This window comes from Coregonus lavaretus (assembly GCF_964263955.1).
Source record: "Coregonus lavaretus genome assembly, chromosome: 13".
NCBI lineage: Eukaryota > Metazoa > Chordata > Actinopteri > Salmoniformes > Salmonidae > Coregonus > Coregonus lavaretus.
The window spans coordinates 13165312-13186703 of record NC_140000.1 but is presented as its reverse complement, the minus strand read 5'-3'; positions in this window follow the sequence as shown (position 1 = coordinate 13186703).

The following is a 21392-nucleotide window of genomic DNA, read 5'->3' as shown; positions in this document are numbered from 1 at the left end:
GAGGTAACACCGTCAATATGACTCACTTCCTTGTTCAGTGCTATGAGCAATATGCTCACTCCCTTCCACCACACCCAGAGACTCCCACTACAGACCGAATATGGTAAGCCCCGGTGTACAGATAGTCTTCTACTATCATAGGCTATCATACAAAAACATATAAGCATTACATTTAATTCTTACCATGTTATAACCTTATTATAGTCCTAACCTGTTATTATTTATATTGATGAATAGTAGGCCTAACAACAACGTTTGGCTTGTAAGGCTACTGCAACAACAACAGCCCTTCAATGTAAAATGAAGTCTACTCAAACTTGAAATCCGTCTGTGATAAGCTTCTATGTTCATTTCAAAGTTATTTTGACCCTATGTAATTGTGCTTGTAGTGACTTCATAGGCCTGCATGTTGGTACCATTAGTAGTCGCTGACAACCAGATGTTTTGACACAACAAGAAAACATGCCTAAAGGCATAAGGCATGTTTTTATAATATGTCACATTGCATAATTTGTCTAACATACATAAGGGTAATTATTCTTCCACTCAGGAATCATTTATTATGTCAAGCGGTCATCATGCCTAGAGCATCTTGTAGGCTCCACTACTGATGTCTATTTAATTTAGGACAGATAGTCACAGTTTACATAAGAATGTCTGTAGGCACATTCATTCTGTCATCAAAATAATAATTTTCTTATCAACAAAATTCAAGACACTACATATTAGGCCTGTAATTAAAAACATCCTCTAGACTGCTACAAGGAGAAGCCTTGAAATTCCCGATGGCCCTCCTGAATGGCTGCTTACAGTGCTCTGAGTCGATACACCATCTATAAATGCCAGTTGCTCACAGCAACACATTAAGTTGAAGGACTGCATCTTGCATCACTGTGTGGAGCCCTTTCATTCAATAGCAACACAGGCACTGTAATTGATATACAGGCTGCATCTCAATAGTATAAAATGGATTCCTTTCCCCTAATCCTCATCTCCTCTCCTTCATATTCACTGATATGAAACAAACTAGACAGGTGAAAGCAAATACCTTGGTGGCATCTAACCCATTTATTGCACTTATTTCATGTTTTCAGATCAGTAGACAGAGGAGAGACGAGTAGAGGAAGTGGACACAGACTATTGAGATGCATCCACATTGCTCTCAAACAGATGAATGTGGATGAAAGATGCAACATTCTCCATATACATAATATAGAATTTATAAAGGTAAATGACTGTGATATAAAGCATATATAATACATAATAATAATAATTTGTTAAACTTCTATAGCGCTTTTCATAACAGAAAGACATCTCAAAGCGCTTCAAAAAACCAAACAAGCAATATATCATCATGAGTAACCTAGCTATAGCTAGCTAGCTAGGACAACCAATAGATGCCAAGTCTGAGTGCATGCATCCTCCAAAAATGTAGAGGGTCAGTTCATGGCTTGATCAGATTAAGGGGTTTAGGGAGATGGTTGTTGGAGATGGAGTCTGATGATGATCTTGTAGAGGGCTACTCTGGGAACCAGCCTGAGTCATGTAGCCACTGGAGTTATCCTCCTTCACAATGTGTGGCACCCACTTGGGTGATGCCTTAGCAGCTCTAGGCACCAGAAATTTCACTACACAGTTCAGAGTAGTAGCCAATCGTCCTCACAATGAGCCCTCTGCCTCAGCACTGCTTTCCTCCACTGCATCTCCTATTCCTCTCAAGCTTAAGGTGATTCCTCAGTTGATGTTTTGCATTCATGTTGGATACATTGTAACACTGGAACTCAAGGGATTGCTAAAATGTAACTTGTGAAGAACATTGAGGTATTTCAATGAAATTGTTATCATCACACATCCTGAAGGCTACACGTCAAACAGATTTCAGATTGGGTTTTCCGTTCGGCTCGTGGTGTTGTCATTTTCCGCGTTGTGGTGCCAACTTTCTCCCATTCCTCTCAAGCTTAATTGACTCCTCAATGTATGTTTTCAAAAGATCAGGCACCAGCAGCCAGGTGAAACAAAAAAGCTGGTACAGTGTCCAGATGCATTATTCAAAGAAAAGCAATATTAGTCAGCTAGCTAGCTAGCCAAGCCCAAAAAAAGTTGACCTGTTAGTCTGCAAATCTGTAAATCTGTGGGTACAAACCACCAGATACAGTGGGGAAAACAAGTATTTGATACACTGCCGATTTTGCAGGTTTTCCTACTTACAAAGCATGTAGAGGTCTGTAATTTATATCATAGGTACACTTCAACTGTGAGAGACGGAATCTAAAACAAAAATCCAGAAAATCACATTGTATGATTTTTAAGTAATTAATTTGCATTTTATTGCATGACATAAGTATTTGATACATCAGAAAAGCAGAACTTAATATTTGGTACATAAACTTTGTTTGCAATTACAGAGATCATACGTTTCCTGTAGGTCTTGACCAGGTTTGCACACACTGCAGCAGGGATTTTGGCCCACTCCTCCATACAGACCTTCTCCAGATCCTTCAGGTTTCGGGGCTGTCGCTGGGCAATACGGACTTTCAGCTCCCTCCAAAGATTTTCTATTGGGTTCAGGTCTGGAGACTGGCTAGGCCACTCCAGGACCTTGAGATGCTTCGTACGGAGCCACTCCTTAGTTGCCCTGGCTGTGTGTTTCGGGTCGTTGTCATGCTGGAAGACCCAGCCACGACCCATCTTCAATGCTCTTACTGAGGGAAGGAGGTTGTTGGCCAAGATCTCGCGATACATGGCCCCATCCATCCTCCCCTCAATACGGTGCAGTCGTCCTGTCCCCTTTGCAGAAAAGCATCCCCAAAGAATGATGTTTCTACCTCCATGCTTCACGGTTGGGATGGTGTTCTTGGGGTTGTACTCATCCTTCTTCTTCCTCCAAACACGGCGAGTGGAGTTTAGACCAAAAAGCTCTATTTTTGTCTCATCAGACCACATGACCTTCTCCCATTCCTCCTCTGGATCATCCAGATGGTCATTGGCAAACTTCAGACGGGCCTGGACATGCGCTGGCTTGAGCAGGGGGACATTGCGTGCGCTGCAGGATTTTAATCCTTGACGGCGTAGTGTGTTACTAATGATTTTCTTTGAGACTGTGGTCCCAGCTCTCTTCAGGTCATTGACCAGGTCCTGCCGTGTAGTTCTGGGCTGATCCCTCACCTTCCTCATGATCATTGATGCCCCATGAGGTGAGATCTTGCATGGAGCCCCAGACCGAGGGTGATTGACCGTCATCTTGAACTTCTTCCATTTTCTAATAATTGCGCCAACAGTTGTTGCCTTCTCACCAAGCTGCTTGCCTATTGTCCTGTAGCCCATCCCAGCCTTGTGCAGGTCTACAATTTTATCCCTGATGTCCTTACACAGCTCTCTGGTCTTGGCCATTGTGGAGAGGTTGGAGTCTGTTTGATTGAGTGTGTGGACAGGTGTCTTTATACAGGTAATGAGTTCAAACAGGTGCAGTTAATACAGGTAATGAGTGGAGAACAGGAGGGCTTCTTAAAGAAAAACTAACAGGTCTGTGAGAGCCGGAAATCTTACTGGTTGGTAGGTGATCAAATACTTATGTCATGCAATAAAATGCAAATTAATTACTTAAAAATCATACAATGTGATTTTCTGGAGATTTGTTTTAGATTCCGTCTCTCACAGTTGAAGTGTACTACCTATGATAAAAATTACAGACCTCTACATGCTTTGTAAGTAGGAAAACCTGCAAAATCAGCAGTGTATCAAATACTTGTTCTCCCCACTGTATATGCAATAAAAACTCAATGTTATAAAAAACGAAACAGCTGATTACAAAACAACATGAAAAATATATACACTACCGTTCAAAAGTTTGGGGTCACTTAGAAATGTCCTTGTTTTCCATGAAAACATACATGAAATGAGCTTGAATAGGAAATATAGCAAAATGCATAGGAAATGTAGTCATTGACAAGGTTAGAAATAATGATTTTTTATATAAATAATAATTGTATCCTTCAAACGTTGCTTTCGTCAAAGAATCCTCCATTTGCAGCAATTACAGCCTTGCAGACCTTTGGCATTCTAGTCCCCTGTAGCTCAGTTGGCAGAGCATGGCGCTTGCAACGCCAGGGTTGTGGGTTCGTTTCCCACAGTGGGCCAGTATGAAAATGTATGCACTCACTAACTGTAAGTCGCTCTGGATAAGAGCGTCTGCTAAATGACTAAAATGTAAATATAGTTGTCAGTTTGTTGAAAATCTGAAGAGATTTCGTCCCATGCTTCCTGAAGCACCTCCCAGAAGTTTGATTGGCTTGATGAGCACTTCTTATGGTCAAGCTGCTCCCACAACAGCTCAATAGGGTTGAGATCCGGTGACTGTGCTGGCCACTCCATTATAAACAGAATACCAGCTGATTGCTTCTTCCCTAAATAGTTATTGCATAGTGTGGAGCTGTGCTGTTGTAGGAGGAAATTGGCTCCAATCATGCGCTGTCCACAGGGTATGGCATGGCGTTGCAAAATGGAGTGATAGCCTTCCTTCTTCAAGATCCCTTTTACCCTGTACAAATCTCCCACTTTACCACCACCAACGCACCCCCATACCATCACATTGCCTCCACCATGCTTGACAGATGGCATCAAGCATTCCTCCAGCATCTTTTCATTTGGTCTGCGTCTCACAAATGTTATTCTTTGTGATCCGAACACCTCAAACTTCGATTTGTCTGTCCATAACACTTTTTTTCCAATCTTCCTCTGTCCAGTGTCTGTGTTCTTTTGCCCATCTTAATATTTTATTTTTATTGGCCAGTCTGAGATATGGCTTTTTCTTTGCAATTCTGCCTAGAAGGTCAGCATCCCGGAGTTGCCTCTTCACTGTTGACGTTGAGACTGGTGTTTTACGGGTACTATTTAATGAAGTTGCCAGTTGACCTGTGAGGCATCCGTTTCTCAAACTAGACACTCTAATATATTTGTCCTCTTGCTCAGTTGTGCACCGGGGCCTCCCACTCCTCTTTCTATTCTGGTTAGAGCCAGTTTGCGCTGTTCTGTGAAGGGAGTAGTACACAACGTTGTACGAGATCTTCAGTTTCTTGGCAATTTCTCACATGGAATAGCCTTCATTTCTCAGAACAAGAATAGACTGACGAGTTTCAGAAGAAAGTTATTTGTTTCTGGCCATTTGGATCCTGTAATCGAACCCACAATTGCTGATGCTCCAGATACTCAACTAGTCTCAAGAAGGCCAGTTTTATTGCTTCTTTAATCGGGACAACAGTTTTCAGCTGTACTAACATAATTGCAAAAGGGTTTTCTAATGATCAATTAGCCTTTTAAAATGATAAACTTGGATTAGCAAACACAACGTGCCATTGGAACACAGGACTGATGGTTGCTGATAATGGGCCTCTGTACGCCTATGTAGATATTCCATAAAAAAACAGCCGTTTCCAGCTACAATAGCCATTTACAACATTAACAATGTGTACACTGTATTTCTGATCAATTTGAAGTTATTTTAATGGGACATTTCTTAGTGACCCCAAACATTTGAACGGTAGTGTATATGTACAAATGTACAGGAACTCTGTGCTTAGGCTGCTACTAGGGCGTCATGGCAACTAATGAGCTGCTGTGACCTATTGGTCCTCACTGCAGGAGCTGTGGGTCTGATTTCTGATGAAAGAAATACAGGCTACACTATAACCTTCTCTTTGACCAGCAGAGGGCAGACTGGTCTGAGGTTTCTCATGTCTCTCTCTCTCTCTCTCTCTCTCTCTCTCTCTCTCTCTCTCTCTCTCTCTCTCTCTCTCTCTCTCTCTCTCTCTCTCTCTCTCTCTCTCTCTCTCTCTCTCTCTCTCTCTCTCTCTCTCTCTCTCTCTCTCATTTACATTTTAGTCATTTAGCAGACGCTCTTATCCAGAGCGACTTACAGAAGCAATTAGGGTTAAGTGCCTTGCTCAAGGGCACATCGACAGATTTTTTCACCTAGTCGGCTCGGGGATTAGAACCAGCGACCTTTCGGTTACTGGCACAACGCTCTTACCCACTAAGCTACCTGCCGCCCACTGGTCAGACTGGTCTGAGGTTTCTCATGTCTCTCTCTCTCTCTCTCTCTCTCTCTCTCTCTCTCTCTCTCTCTCTCTCTCTCTCTCTCTCTCTCTCTCTCTCTCTCTCTCTCTCTCTCTCTCTCTCTCTCTCTCTCTCTCTCTCTCTCTCTCTCTCTCTCTCTCTCTCTCTCTCTCTCTCTCTCATATCACCCAGACCTTGTATTTTGCTACCCCCCCTCATGCACTTAATCTCTTCACATTCAGGCTACATTATAACCTTCTCTTTGACCAGCAGAGGGCAGACTGGTCTGAGGTTTCTCATGTCTCTCTCTCTCTCTCTCTCTCTCTCTCTCTCTCTCTCTCATATCACCCAGACCTTGTATTTTGCTACCCCCCCTCATGCACTTAATCTCTTCACATTCAGGCTACACTATAACCTTCTCTTTGACCAGCAGAGGGCAGACTGGTCTGAGGTTTCTCATGTTCCACTCCTTCATCTCTCTCTCTCTCTAATTCCCATCACCCAGACCTTGTATTTTGCTACCCCCCTTCACGCACTTAATCTCTTCACATTCAAATTCTAGGGTGGCTCAGCGGCTATGAAGGTCACGTCACTTTATCAGGAGCTGACCAGAGAACAGTGTGTTAGATTGCTGTCTGGTCTCTCCTTTACTCTCCCACCCCCCTGCTTCCCTCCCTCCGTTGGATCATAGTCCCTTTCCCAGATGACAAGTCAAGAGGAAATGATCGCAGAGAGAGAGATGAAGAGAGGGAAGGTGGGATGGGAGAATGAGATGGAGAGAGGATATAGGGATTGTAGGGTCACTGTGGTCTGTTGAGAGTATATGAGTTGGAATATTAATTTACGACAATAGGAATATTAAACACAAAGTCTCTCTCGCTCTCTCTGCTTTTCCCCTCTGCTATCTCCCTATGCTCTCTGCTCTCTCTCTCTCTCTTCTCTCACTCTTCTCTCACTCTCTCTCTCTGCTATCTCCTTCTCCCCTCTGCTCTCACTTTCTCTATCTCTCTCTCCCCCATACATTCACTTAGCCTACATCTCAGTGGGCAATTCCGGTCGTTGACGGCAAGACTGATTGCATTTTTTTCCTCGATGCCTTTAAACAAACAATTAATTTGACCAAAGAGCCACGGGTCGTTTGGCTTCCTGCTCCAATCAGGACTGACAGAGAGTGTTGAAAGCCCAGACTGGTCTGGCTCCTAAGAGCTCTTAGAGGCAGGCCCTCCACATACCTAGAGGGAGAGGTGGGGATTCAAGAGAGACAAAGTGAGGTGGCCTGTTTATAAAAAAATATATATAACAAAAAATAATTTGACTCAACTAAGTTTAGGCATCTCATATATTGTCACACAGTTGACACATGGTACCAGGGGCGTAGGCACGGGTGGGCCTGGGTGGGCGATCAGATTGAGCAAAAAAATTAATGTATATTTCTTTTTTTGCATGCTCTACTTTATTTGTCTTTTTACCTAAGCACAATACTTGACTTGGGCAGGAACTCACCGGAACTGAGTACCGGCACCTCAAATGTTCCTGCACCTTCTATAGAATATTAGCTAAAAAGTATTGAGCAGTTCCTGCACCAAAATATAACCGATACCGGCACCAACAATGAGTACCGGCACCTATTTCAGTCGAAGTCAAGCACTGGCCTAAACATGCATGGTCCTCTGTAGCTCAGCTGGTAGAGCACGGCGCTTGTAACGCCAAGGTAGTGGGTTCGATCCCCGGGACCACCCATACACAAAAATGTATGCACGCATGACTGTAAGTCGCTTTGGATAAAAGCGTCTGCTAAATGGCATATTATTTTTTATTATTATATTATGCATAAATAAATACAAATCTAATCAAATCCAATTTTATTGGTCGCATACACATATTTAGCAGATGTTATTGTGGGTGTAGTGAAATGCTTGTGTTCCCAGCTTTGATGACAAAGTTGGATGACAAAATTTGCCCACAAGATGGAACGCCGCGCTACCTTCCTGTTCAAGTGAGCACAGCACAACAAGGTGAGTCCAAAAATGTCTGGTATGCTGCTGCATAAATAATGTAATATGTCAGGGAGATATGTATACTGTAGCTAAGAAAGTAATTGTATGTTGTGTAGTAAGCTGTTAGTAGCCCATGTGCCTCACCCTAATAATTTGGTCCCTTTCCCCCTCATAACTTAGCATACTATTCTGACTTGGGGGTGCACATTTATGCTGTAGCCTGTTTTACAGAAATGTAATCATCGAATATTGTAAGAGCTTTCATTGTCTGCTTATATGCCCCCTTTATTTATCCTAAGGTTCTGACTTGGTGTACAGGGAGGACACTGTAAGAACGGCCCATGTTCTGAATTCTGTCGCTGTACATTTCAAAGGTGCTGAAGAAATAGTTATATTGACTACGTCCGTCCTAGCTCACTCATTGTCTTAATCTAAATTACGGATTGCCTCTTATCCGCTTGTCGTTCCCTTATACCATAGTTTGTACATCTCAATTGTCAGTAGAAACCAAATTTGTTTAAGCAAGTCAGCCATGTTTTAAAAAAAGACAGTAAATGAGGCTGAAAGAACTGTTTCGCTGCCAGACAAGGCTCCGCTGATAGCCAGATGTAGCAGTGGTAAGGATTCACTCCATGGTGGTGAAAAGAAAGCTCTGCTGTTGGGAAAGCTTTATGTAAGCCCTAACAGTTTGTGGGCACCATTTGTGACCGTTATAGTGCAACTAATGTATTGTTTAGTGTTGTGTTGTGTAGTGGCTTTGCTGGCATGCATCAAACATTTGGCACACCTGTATTTGGGGAGTTTATCCCATTCTTCTCTGCAGATCCTCTCAAGCTCTGTCAGGTTGGATGGGGAGCATTGCTGTGACTCTATTTTCAGGTCTTTCCAAAGATGTTTGATCGGGTTCAAGTCCGGGCTCTGGCTGGGCCACTCAAGGACATTCAGAGACTTGTCCCGAAGCCACTTCTGTGTTGTCTTGGCTGTGTGCTTAGTGTCGTTGTCCTGTTAGAAGGTGAACCTTCGCCCCAGTCTGAGGTCCTGAGCGCTCTGGAGCAGGTTTTAATCAAGGATCAAGGATAAGGCTGTAACGTAACAAAATGTGGAAAAAGTCAAGGGGTCTGAATACTTTCCGAAGGCACTGTACATATATACACTACCGGTCAAAAGTTTTAGAACACCTACTCATTCAAGGGTTTTTCTTAATTTTTACTATTTTCTACATCGTAGAATAATAGTGAATACATCAAACTATGAAATAACACATATAGAATCATGTAGTAACCAAAAAAGTTTTAAACAAATCAAAATATATTTTATATTTGAGATTCTTCAAATAGCCACCCTTTGCTTTGATGACAGCTTTGCACACTCTTGGCATTCTCTCAACCACCTTCATGAGGTAGTCAACTGGAATGCATTTCAATTAACAGGTGTGCCTTCTTAAAAATAAATTTGTGGAATTTAATGCATTTGAGCCAATCAGTTGTGTTGTGACAAGGTAGGAGGGGTATACAGAATATAGCCCTATTTGGTAAAAGACCAAATCCATATTATGACAAGAACAGCTCAAATAAGCAAAGAGAAACGACAGTCCATCATTACTTTAAGACATGAAGGTCAGTCGCAAAACCATCAAGCGCTATGATGAAACTGGCTCTCATGTGGACCGCCACAGGAATGGAAGACCCAGAGTTACCTCTGCTGCAGAGGATAAGTTCATTAGAGTTACCAGCCTCAGAAATTGCAGCCCAAATAAAGGCTTCACAGAGTTCAAGTAACAGACATATCTCAACATCAACTGTTCAGAGGAGACTGTGTGAATCAGGCCTTCATGGTCGAATTGCTGAAAAGAAACCACTACTAAAGGACACCAATAAGAAGAAGAGACTTGCTTTGGCCAAAAAACAGGAGCAATGGACATTAGACCGGTGGAAATGTGTTCTTTGGTCTGGAGTCCAAATCGGAGATTTCTGGTTCCAACCGCCGTGTCATTGTGAGACGTGGAGTGGGTGACTGGATGATCTCCACATGTGTATTTCTGGATGGTAGCAGGGTGAACAGGCCGTGGCTCGGGCGGCTGAGGTACTTGATGATCTTCTTTGCCTTCCTGTGACACCGGTGATACGTTGGGCAGACCGCTTCATCCTCTGGAGAGCCCTACGCTTGCTGACGGTGCTGTTGCCATACCAGGCGGTGATACAGCCCTACAGGAGACTCTCAATGGTGCATCTGTAAAAGTTTGTGAGGGTCTTATGGGTCAAGCCAAATTTCTTCAGTCTCCTGAGGTTGAAGAGGCACTGTTGCGCCTTCTTCACCACACTGTCTGTGTGGGTGGACCATTTCAGATTGTAAGTGATGCATACGCTGAGGAATTTGAAGCATTTCACCTTTTCCACTGCGGCCCCGTCGATGTGGATGGGGGAGTGCTCCCTCGGCTGTCTCCTGAAATCCACAGTCAGCTTCTTCGTTTTGTTGTTGTTGAGGGAGAGGTTATTTTCCTGGCACCACTCCGCCAGGGCCCTCACCTCCTCCCTGTAGGCTGTCTCATCGTTGTTGGTATTTAGGCTACCACTGTGTCATCTGCAAACTTGATGATTGAGTTGGAGACATGCGTGGCCACCCTGTGTCGAGGATCAACGTAGTGGAGGTGTTGTTGCTTACCTTTACCACCTGGGGGCGGCCCGTCTGGAAGTCCAGGACCCAGTTGCACAGGGCTGGGTTCAGACCCAGGGCCCCAAGCTTAATTAGGAGCTTGAAGGGTACTATGGTGTTGAAGTCTGAGCTGTAGTCAATGAATAGCATTCTTACATAGGTATTCCTCTTGTCCAGATGGGATAGAGCAGTGTGCAGTGCGATTGCGTCATTCGTGGATCCATTGGGCCGGTATGCAAATTGCAGTGGGTCTAGGGTGTCGGGTAAGGTGGAGGTGATATGATCCTTAACTAGCCTCTCAAAACACTTGATGACAGAAGTGCTTTGAGAGGCTAGTGAGTGCTAGAATGCATAGCAAGCAGTAGGGAGGGGGTGGGGAAATGAAAGGGATATATATTGGCAATAATAATAATAATACTACATTTTATTTGGCAGATTCCTTCAGGACACTCAAAGACATCTTACATAAAATCTAGAGCTGTACATAAAATAAATTGCATTTAGGCCTATGTAATGAATCTGAATTATGTTTGATCATTTACCGGGAAAAACAATAAAAATAAACAAAACAAAGAAATAAGCGTATTAATTTCAAAATAATTGGTGGGTTCTGGCACGTCTTTGCACTGATACTTGGCACTGTTACAATGTGCATTAAACAGTAGCTATAATAATATAATAATAATATGCCATTTAGCAGACGCTTTTATCCAAAGCGACTTACAGTCAGGTGTGCATACATTTTTACGTATGGATGGTCCCGGGGATCGAACCCACTACCCTGGCATTACAAGCGCCATGCTCTACCAATTGAGCTACAGGGGACCACTGTGTAGGCTAGGCTACACTGTGTAGGCTACTTACCATTAGCAAAAACATAAACGGATTTCTACCTACACCACTGCATGGTACAATATGATTTGACCAGACAGGGTCTTCCTCAGGCATGGTTTGGATTGCCATCGTCATATTATAGGCCTCTTTGGGTTATCATATCAATTTCTTGTGGTTCTCTTCTGTATTAGGTATTTCTGTGGTGAGCACCCCTGTCTTTGTTTCATTACAATGAAGGAATGCAAAACATGGATAGCATCTCCCTGTGCATTTCTCACCGGATCACAGATCCTTGATCTGGTACTTCTAAACAACTGCTGGGAATTTGGAGACCTGACCTCAAATTCAGATAGTTTATCTGCCATAGTTTGGGCATCAGCCACTCTGTGAATCCGCCTGGTATCAATGAAGCCCACGCGCACACGCCACATGCAACCTGCTTCGCCTTTAAAAACATATTGATTTCTCCAATTCGCAGAGAGCTTTAACGCGATCGATAGCCCTGGCCTTCCAAGATCAACGCCAGTATAAGCATCCCTTCCCCTAACACACACACGCCCACCTCTCTTCCCCTCAGGTAATGATTGTCCTTGGGCAGGAGAATAGTTTGTCTGCATTAGGAGTGAAGTGTTTCTAATGGAATTGGGTCTCTCTCCTCCCCCACCCACCCTCACCCACCTCACCCCTCTTCTGGGTCTGTAGTAATGTGGTTATGTTCGGTGTGTGTATATATACAGTGTGAACCTCAACCCCCTCTAACCGTCTGAAGTAATGGCGACAATGGCGTTCACTATGGTCCTTCACCACTTCTACCGTGAGACCTGAGTCCGAGCCAGCAACCTGTACACAGCATCCAGTTGAAGCATTGCGGCACACCTCTCCTTTGACCTTTAACATCCACTTGGTTTTCCATCCCTCGCTCCTTACTTCCCTTCTCCCCCTCCCTCCCTCCCTCTCTCCCCCAGCCTCTCTACGACTCCCCCACTTTCCGTCAGTATGGATCGATAAAAGTTTGTATTTGCAACGCATTAGAGGCCTGCCTACCTCCGTGCTATATTGAAAAAGGAGGCTGCCTGCTCATTTTGGTGCTGTGCAGTCAAATCACATCACCCAGATTGAATAGGTTCTTAGGTGATGTTAAGGTGGCACTCGTGTGTTCCAGATGTTGTTCTCAATGATCGGACTCTGTATTATGTTTCATTATGTTCACACCTAGTTGATATTATAGCTCCTCCCACTGTTCCTATCCATCTGATTGTTATCCTATTTCATCCTCCAACCTAGTTCCTTGTTCCTGTCTGACCTAGTCTTATCCCTCAATGGCCAGTATGGGAAGGAAAGGTGGTAAAAGGCAACATGTATGATTGAACATTGGAAATACTAAGAGATATATGCTGGTCTATGCAATTGCTGTTTTTATTAGAATGTAGTTGATCTGTAGAACGCCCTTCAGCCAATCAGAATGAAGTATGCAACAAAGCCACATGAGTCTAAAAGTACATACCTAGTGCCCTTGAGATAAACCCTTTAAACAAAAAGCCCTAAGACTTTTACATGAAATATCTCTACATTTTCAGTTGTTACCATGGTGATCTAGTGCTGTTTCACAAGTTATGGATAGCTTTTCTGTACAGTGTATGATTCCATTTAGTAGTTTGAAACCCACAAGTAGACCGAGCATATTGTTTATTTTCCCGTCAGAAAGATTCTCATGTCAACATTAAACTCATGTACCCTCGCACACACACACACACACACACACACACAGGATAGTCACAGACCAGAGTTTTGTTCAGTAGGGCCTTCTGAGCAAAATCACTTAAATGAAATACAGAAAAATGTATATGAATATTAAGAAAATGCACTGCTTGTAAACTTAACCTTGGGTCTTGAGTTGTAGTTTTTCCTAAATTGTACTTTATTTTTGAAGTCTGACTTCAGAAAGATCGTTTTTCTTAAAATAAATCAGCAGTTCTTCAATGTTGTAGAGGGACACCCTAACAATGTGATGATCCAAGATAGTGACATTTCCTGAGTAGTTGACCTGGTCTCAGCCGTAACCTTGAACTAATGTTGGCAAACCTTTCCCCTCCCCCTATCTGTAGTTCTCTCAGCCCATTTTTACCCCTCCGTCCCTCTCTCTCTTTCTCGGTCTCTCTCTCTTTCTCGGTCTCTCTCTCATTCTCTCTCTTTTTCTCCTTCTCTCTCTCTCTCTCTCTCTTGCTCTCTCCTCTGTGTGCGCCTCTCACTAGCTCACCCCCTGCCTGCTGACTGTGTCTGCTGGCTGTGTGTTAGAGTGTGCTGGGGGGCCAGTAAAGGGGAAGTCGACTGAGGAAAGCTTTCAGAGTTCAAGTGCACGGCCAGAGAAACGTTCCTGAGTCGGACAAAGGGATAGAGGGAGGGAAGGAGATACAGGAAGGTGAGAGGCTGAACTACTGACAAAGCAGCTGAGGACGGGGGAGAGAGCATGAGGGTCATTTAAAAAAATGGGTGAAATTTGAGAGAAAGAAATGTGAACGGGAAAAAATTGAGAAAAAATGTCCATCCCCTCCCCTCTCTCCACTTATACACTCCTCTTACCCTCCCCCTAAGATATTCCTTTCAGAACCACCCCTTTTCTCTTGCTCCGTCCCTCCCTCTCTCGCTCTCTCCTCCATTCCTGCCCCGCTTGCTCACACACACTAGATGACTGACGCCCTCTCACCCTCCCTCTCTCTCTCGCCCTCCTTTTCTCTCTCTCTCCAAGCTCTCGCCGCTACACCACCAATACTTTTTTCCCTGGCTGCGGTGTGTTTGTGCATTAGCTAGTGCACGGACAAAACCGGTTCTGTGCTGATCCAGCGTGTGCTATCCCATTCACAGAGCCAGGAGCAGCGTTCCTCTTGCCAACAGCCTGCCGCCACTCTGCTGCCTTTTCTGCTTTGTTTTCCCACTGTCTGCTTTTCCACAATACCTTTTCTTTCTTTAACCTTCTGCTCTCTTCCAAGAATGATCTAGGAAGAGGGGAAAGAAAGAAGAGAAAGTTGTCTGTGTGAAGGGGAGATGAGGAGGCAGAATAGGAGAGAGAGAGGGGAGAGGACTAGAGAGAAGACTGGGGTGCAAGACGAGAGGAGAGGGAGAAAGAAGAGAGCAACAAGGATCGAGGGATGATCGAGGTGGAATCGGGAGAAACGCAGGAAAAGGAGGGAAAAAATGTACAGACTCATCTGACCTCTGCTGGTATTTTTCTCATCCTTTTGTGATTCACATACTTTCTTTTTAAGTGTTTCTGAAATGATTTGTTTCCTTTATGTTTCCCTATCTATCTGTCATGGGTTTCTCTTTCCGTATCTTCTAGGGTTTTCAGTGTTGCATGTCTTTCCTCCTAGTTTAAAAAAGTGTCTGCCCATTTGTGTACTTTAGAACCCTTTCCTTCCTCCCACTCCCATCGGAAGGTTTTCCTCTGTCCTTCCACGTGTCTCTCTCGCCGAAATGAAATGCAATGATTGCTTTTGTTTGAATGTACGTTTTGATACTTTTGCTTGGATTTTCCAATTGAATGTTTACATAGTTTCGAACAGAAACTATGTTGGAAAGGTAAGACCTGAAATTGGGGCCCAGTATTGAGGCCGAAAGAGAGGGAAGAAGGGGGAAGGGGGGCCTAATTTTTCTCCGTTTTTTGGTTTGTTTAATCTTCGTGTGTATGGGTATGTAAGTGTTTTATTGTCGTAAGCTTCGTGCAATTATTGAATGCTTATTTTCTGCACAGTTTGGAGTCATTTTGATGAGTTTTCATAATATTTAACTGGTAAAAAGGCGACATTGTGAAGTGAATGTAGTTCTATTATTGGGGTATCCCCATCGCCGCTCTCTCTCTAAATCGTTCCTCCTTCTGTTCGCCCCTACTTCCTCTCTGTTGTCTGTTTGTGTCCTCAATACGTCTGTCTGTTAGTCTGTACGTAAACACATCTCTTCTGAATGTGTTTCACTATTTATCCACTAATACGGCACTCTAACTTACAGCAATCTCTGTGGGCCTTCTCTGTCCGTCTCCACGCTATTGGCTTCCACCCTCGCTTCCATTGTTTGATTTACACAAGTCGGTGTGTCCCTCCGTTCCTACTTAATCTCAGAGGCCTGAGTGTGTGCTTGTGCTGTGTGCTGTGTGTACATGGATGTGTGTGTTATATTCTCATTCCATCCCAGCTCTTAGCCACCCTATCCATCTCCATAGAGACCTGCTATGTGCTCTTGGGCCCCCGTACCTCGGCCTAAGCGCGGGCGCACAAAGACACCCCCCGGACGTCGCCCTGCGAGGGTGTCAAATTGGGACGGAGAGGGGGGTACCTCGATTGGGAGTTGTCGGAGGGTGACGGCAGGGATGGACGTGGTCCTGATAGCCATGGCGAAGGGGCTTTGTGTCTGAATGGAGGTTAAGCTGGGGACTTAAGTATGGAGCTCAAGCCCAGACACCCCGCCGCTACGGGCCTGCAGGCTTGGTTAACAGTGGGTAGAAGGGCAGAAAAGAAGGCCTGGCTGACTGGCTATCTGAAAGGCCTGACTGAGATCTCTGCTCTATTGTCTTATCAGGTGGACTTAAGGCACGGCGTAACAGTGCTCTCTTGTCCTTCCCCCAGGCCCGCTGAAGGTGCTAGTCTGTATGGTTTATACCATCATCTCAACAAGCAAACTAAGCCTTTATAGTTTAAGGTTTGTGTAAAAACAAGTCTCAGAGTAGATAATCATGTTTACTGTATTTGCCGTTTTGTATTTTCACGTTGATGAAAAGGCATTGTACACTGTAGTAGAGAGCACTTTTTGGAAATTAAAATGTGGTGTTTGCTAGTCCAAAATCGCACTATGACGACATCGTGGATCCACGCTCACACCTCAGATATGACAATAGACATAAACGATAGAGTAGTCAGTCAGTGCTGCTAGATATCTGGTCGGTGATGATGGAATGCCACAGATCACAGTTACCAGCCGTTAAATATTTGAACCGGCTGTAGCTTGACGTCAGTTCCTCAGGCTCTCCCAGCCGTCTCAGAGTCAGTGCTGCGGTGGAGGAGGCCACTAATGTGCTTCCCTTTATGAAGCATAACTCAGCCAGCACTATCAATTATACAGCTAGTACTTGTCTGACTCTGAGAGGGGGTGGGCTACTAGCCTGCTACAGAAGGTACACCACGCTACTGGGTCCACTATGGAGGGACTGGCTAACTGACTGACTGACTGACTGACTGACTGACTGACTGACTGACTGGGGCATAGATAGAAAGAAGCAGCATGTGACCATCATGGATGCATTCCGACTCTCAGGGTCTGTGTGAGAGAAATCCCCCCCCCCATCCCCCCCCCGGAATTAATTGTTCCAGTTGTGTCAGGATTTGTCTGCCTCAGCTTGACGAGGACACAGACCGCAGAAACACGGAGGAACCAGACAAGCTGTGAGTTCTGTTTTGATTCATGTAGGCTAATAGGTGCCTTTTTCGTAAATACTGAATTATTTGTGTGTTTTTTTCATACAGTGCTTCAGTCCTCCAGTGTCTCTGTGTGTCTGTCGCTGTGGATAAATTGAGTTACTAACTCATATTTTTTAGAGCACTCGGCAGCACACCTCGTTTTGTCAATAAAATTGAATCCATTTTTTTTCTTCAATTGGATTTGATGTGTCCATACTGTGTATTGTACCAACACCTAATCCCAAATTGAATTTGAGTACATTGATGTATAGGAGCGTTGACATCGATTTGCGCACAGAAATCAGCACATATGAAAGACCAAGTAGTGAGAGGTGTGGGTGGGGGGTCACACCCAGCTGGTCTGTTGGGGTTCCAGCACGATCTGGTCTGGGTTGGTTTAGGTTAGTTAATGGGTTAGTTAATAACAGGTCTTTTAGACATAAGCTGGGATATACTTTACGTATATCAGGGTATATATGTCCATCCCAGTATGAAATTGAAGTTGATATTTTGACGTTTTTTGATGTACCCAAATCAATTAGGCCTACTAATCATTCGTTCTTAGTTGAGCTAATAGTCCATTCTTACTTTAAAGCAGAGAGGTGAAAAAGTATGAAAAGACAGGTATTATGTATCCAGAATGTATTAATTACATTTTGATGGAACTAGAAAACCTCTTTAACCTTCAACTCTTCATACCTCTTCTGACGTATTTATGTAATTGTGTTCAATAATTGATGTTCTAATAACTTAAATGTGTTTTACCCTGAATTACACATATCACTTCAAATTACACCATTGTCATTGTTCGGACACAATATCACCTTCTCTCGGAGTCAGAGTCTCTCTCTTCGTGGACAACCCCTAGTAATGTGATAGGTGTATTTTACATTTACATTTTAGTCATTTAGCAGACGCTCTTATCCAGAGCGACTTACAGTTAGTGAATATAAAAAAATAAAAAAAATTATACTCCCCGTGGGAATCGAACCCACAACCCTGGCGTTGCAAACGCCATGCTCTATCAACTGAGCTACATCCCTGCCGGCCATTCCCTCCCCTACCCTGGACCAATTGTGCGCCGCCCATGAGTCTCCCGGTCGCGGCCGGCTGCGACAGAGCCTGGATTCGAACCAGGATCTCTAGTGGCACAGTTAGCACTGCGATGCAGTGCCTTAGACCACTGCGCCACTCAGGAGTGTATGAATGGCTACATTCTTGTGGTACTGAACGGTTTTGTGGAGATTCTATAGTGTGGTTTTGTCCTGTGTGTGTACTGTAGATTGAGGCGGTGGTAATGGTGGTGGTGTGGGGGTTAAACTTACAGGCTGGAGGAATGTGTTTCGAGTCAGCAGTGAGAATTCCTCAGTTCTGCATTAGTAGGTCACAGCTTTGCTTCTTACCTCGGCAAACTCTCTCTGCTCTCTCTTCTCCCTCTCCACCATGTCTGTCTCTCTCCTCCCCCACCCGCCCGCCCCTCTCTCTCTCTCTCTCTCTCTCTCTCTCTCTCTCTCTCTCTCTCTCTCTCTCTCTCTCTCTCTCTCTCTCTCTCTCTCTCTCTCTCTCTCTCTCTCTCTCTCTCTCTCTCTCTCTCTCTCTCTCTCCTGATCCTTCTCGGTCTCACCATGTTTCCTCCCCCTCCCTCCCTCCGTCCCTCTTTCTTTCTTACTTTCTTTCTTTCGCTCTGCTCCCTTCGCTAGTTCTGATCCTAATCCTTCTCCCCCTTCTCCCTCTCTCACAGACATCTAAGGCCCGAGGTGTTGGGGGTGGGTTGAAAGGGAAGCGAGATGGGGAGACTGTGTGTGTGTGTGTGTGTGCTGGTGCGCATGCGTGTGTTATATAAATCTAGCAGCACAGCTCTCACTCCTGCTTTCAGTGCTTCTAGTCATCTATGATTTATTGAGCTGGGTTCCTGAGGAATGGCCATTGTCTATGTCACCAGATTCTACCTGTTCTTATCATCTAGCGTACATGTCATTTACCTCACATGTCCCACTGGACTATCATGGTCAGACACCACTGATTCAGCTCCCACTAGCATTGATATCCATATTGCTGATCATCACATGCCAGCATACTTTCCTGCTGAGGCAAAAATTCCAGAACTATCTCGGGTCCTTCACAAGACTGTCTGACAGACTGGGTGTGAAGCAAACACAGAACATTATTAAGATAACACACAGAAACATATACAACCGAAAACATGGCATACACAGTCAGCGGCCAGTACTGTCTATCAGATAACTCGTGGCGTATAGCGTTGGTGTGGTGTGACTGTGAGTCAGGCCTGCTGGCTGGTTGTCTGGCTGCCATACTGACATGGCTCACAAGCCTTCATAGTCTACCCGTTTTATGCTCAGCTCTGCTCTACAGTACCATCGGTGGCGCTAGCCGGCCGTATTTACAGAGCAACACCCTTTAGTGCTATGGGCCCTGGTGCCAGACGATGAGAGAAGGAGGGGAGGCGAAGAGGCAGAGGAAGGGAGGAGAAGAGGAGGGAAGGAGAAGAGGAAGGGAGGAGGGAAGTCGAAGAGGCAGAGGAAGGGAAAGAATGCTGGCAGAAGCACAGGGAGGTAGTGCTGCTCAGTTGATAGAGCATGGCGCTTGCAACGCCAGGATAGTGGCTTCGATTCCCGCTGGGGACCAATATGAAAGAAGTATAAAAATGTATGCACTTACTACTGTAAGTCGCTCTGGATAAGAGCGTCTGCTAAATGACTAAAATGTGAATGTAGTGGGGTAGAGGCGGAGGGAGGTTATGGTAAAGAGGAGAGAACAACGAGGGAGGTGGGGAGGTGAGGAACAGCCAAGGTGATGTCAGATCCCTCATACTCATTTCCCCCCTGCTCCCTGCTCCACATTGCACTGTGTCCCAGCAAGTGCTCTGTGTATGATGTCTGTGTTTTCAGAGAGACACAGCTCTCTGAACTACATGAATATCTCTCTGCCCTAATCTAGATCTACCCTAATAACTATGCCAGTGTGTGGCTGTGTATCTCTCTACGGCTCAGACATGTCTTATAGTGACTGGCTGGACTGTCATGGCCGCTGGGCCGTCTCTGAGTTCTAGCTCCCAGTTCCCACCATCATGGCTGCAGAATCCCCAATTTAAAAGACTGTTGTGATACCCTCTGTACAATATTGTGACAAAGCACACCAACCTAGTAGTAATTGATTGTGAATAGTGAAGTAAAGCCTCCTGAGTGTGTCTGGGCGGTTGGTTGTGGTGGCAGGGGGGCTATAGGAGTGTCTGTGGGGGTCAGGGCTGGGAGATGAAAGGAGAGGCTGTGGTTGGTCGCTTCATGCTTCAGAGGTTCCTCAGAGAGAGGGAGAGGTCAGGAAATGACCCCAGTACAAACACCAGGCGCATTGTTCAAGTTCAAGGTTAGGTTGAATGGCACTTTTCATTCTGTCTGTGCAACTGCCCTCCCCTGGCTGTGGGCTTTTTTCTAACAGTGGTATTAATTGGGGGGAAATGTTGCTGTTGGGTCAAATCATAAGTTTATGTTATGATAGCATAATTGACAAGCAATTAGGTCAATATTAATTGCAATTACACGTTTGACTATTTAAAATTACGTGAGGGCCTAACCATGTAGGTTTTGGATGGCTACTTGGCTCAAAGAAGCAATCAGATAATTCAATTTGCAAAGTGTGTTTGGAGGTAAGTCAAAAATGGTCAGCATTTTACTTTTTCGGAATAGCTATGGGAATAGATTTATTCCCAGAGATTTGATTGCAAATTTGGCTCAGCAAACTTTGATATCTTATGTGAGGTCATCTGATTGAGAAAACCCAACTCTTACTTCTGCCAAACTGCTGTAAGTTCATAGTCCCAGACATAGTGGAGGAGAATCAGATTTAGCTTTTTGTGTGTATGGGAGCGTGTGTAATTTGTGTGTGTTTGTCTATCTGTGTGTTTACCCACAGAGGAAGGGGATTACATGTATTTTATAGAGGATGAGTTTTGGGAGGGGTGTGTGTAGGGGGCAGGCCCGGCCCTCCCTCCCCGAGAGCTGACCCGTGCTGAGCTGCAGTGTGTCTATCTATGCCCTCCCAAACCTCCCAGACAATGGGTCAGATGTCAGGCCGGGAAATGCAACACTTCCCCTTCCCCTCCTCTCCTCTCCTCCTCTACTTCCTCCTTCCCCCTCTTCTCTCTTCTCTCTGTTGTGTCTGGTGGCTCGTCAGGTGCTGTTCATTAACCCTTCACAGGGGACTTCCTGTCCCCATCCCCCCCTCCATCCCCAAATATAACATGTAATGTCTTAACCTCTCTATTTAGAATGTATATTTTTTTTCTTTTAGGATATTTATTGCATTGTCTAGGCCTGTTCAAGATTAATATACTATAGGAGGATAAATCACCAAAGAACAGGAATGTATAGACAAGGTAGAATAGCCCCCCCCCCCC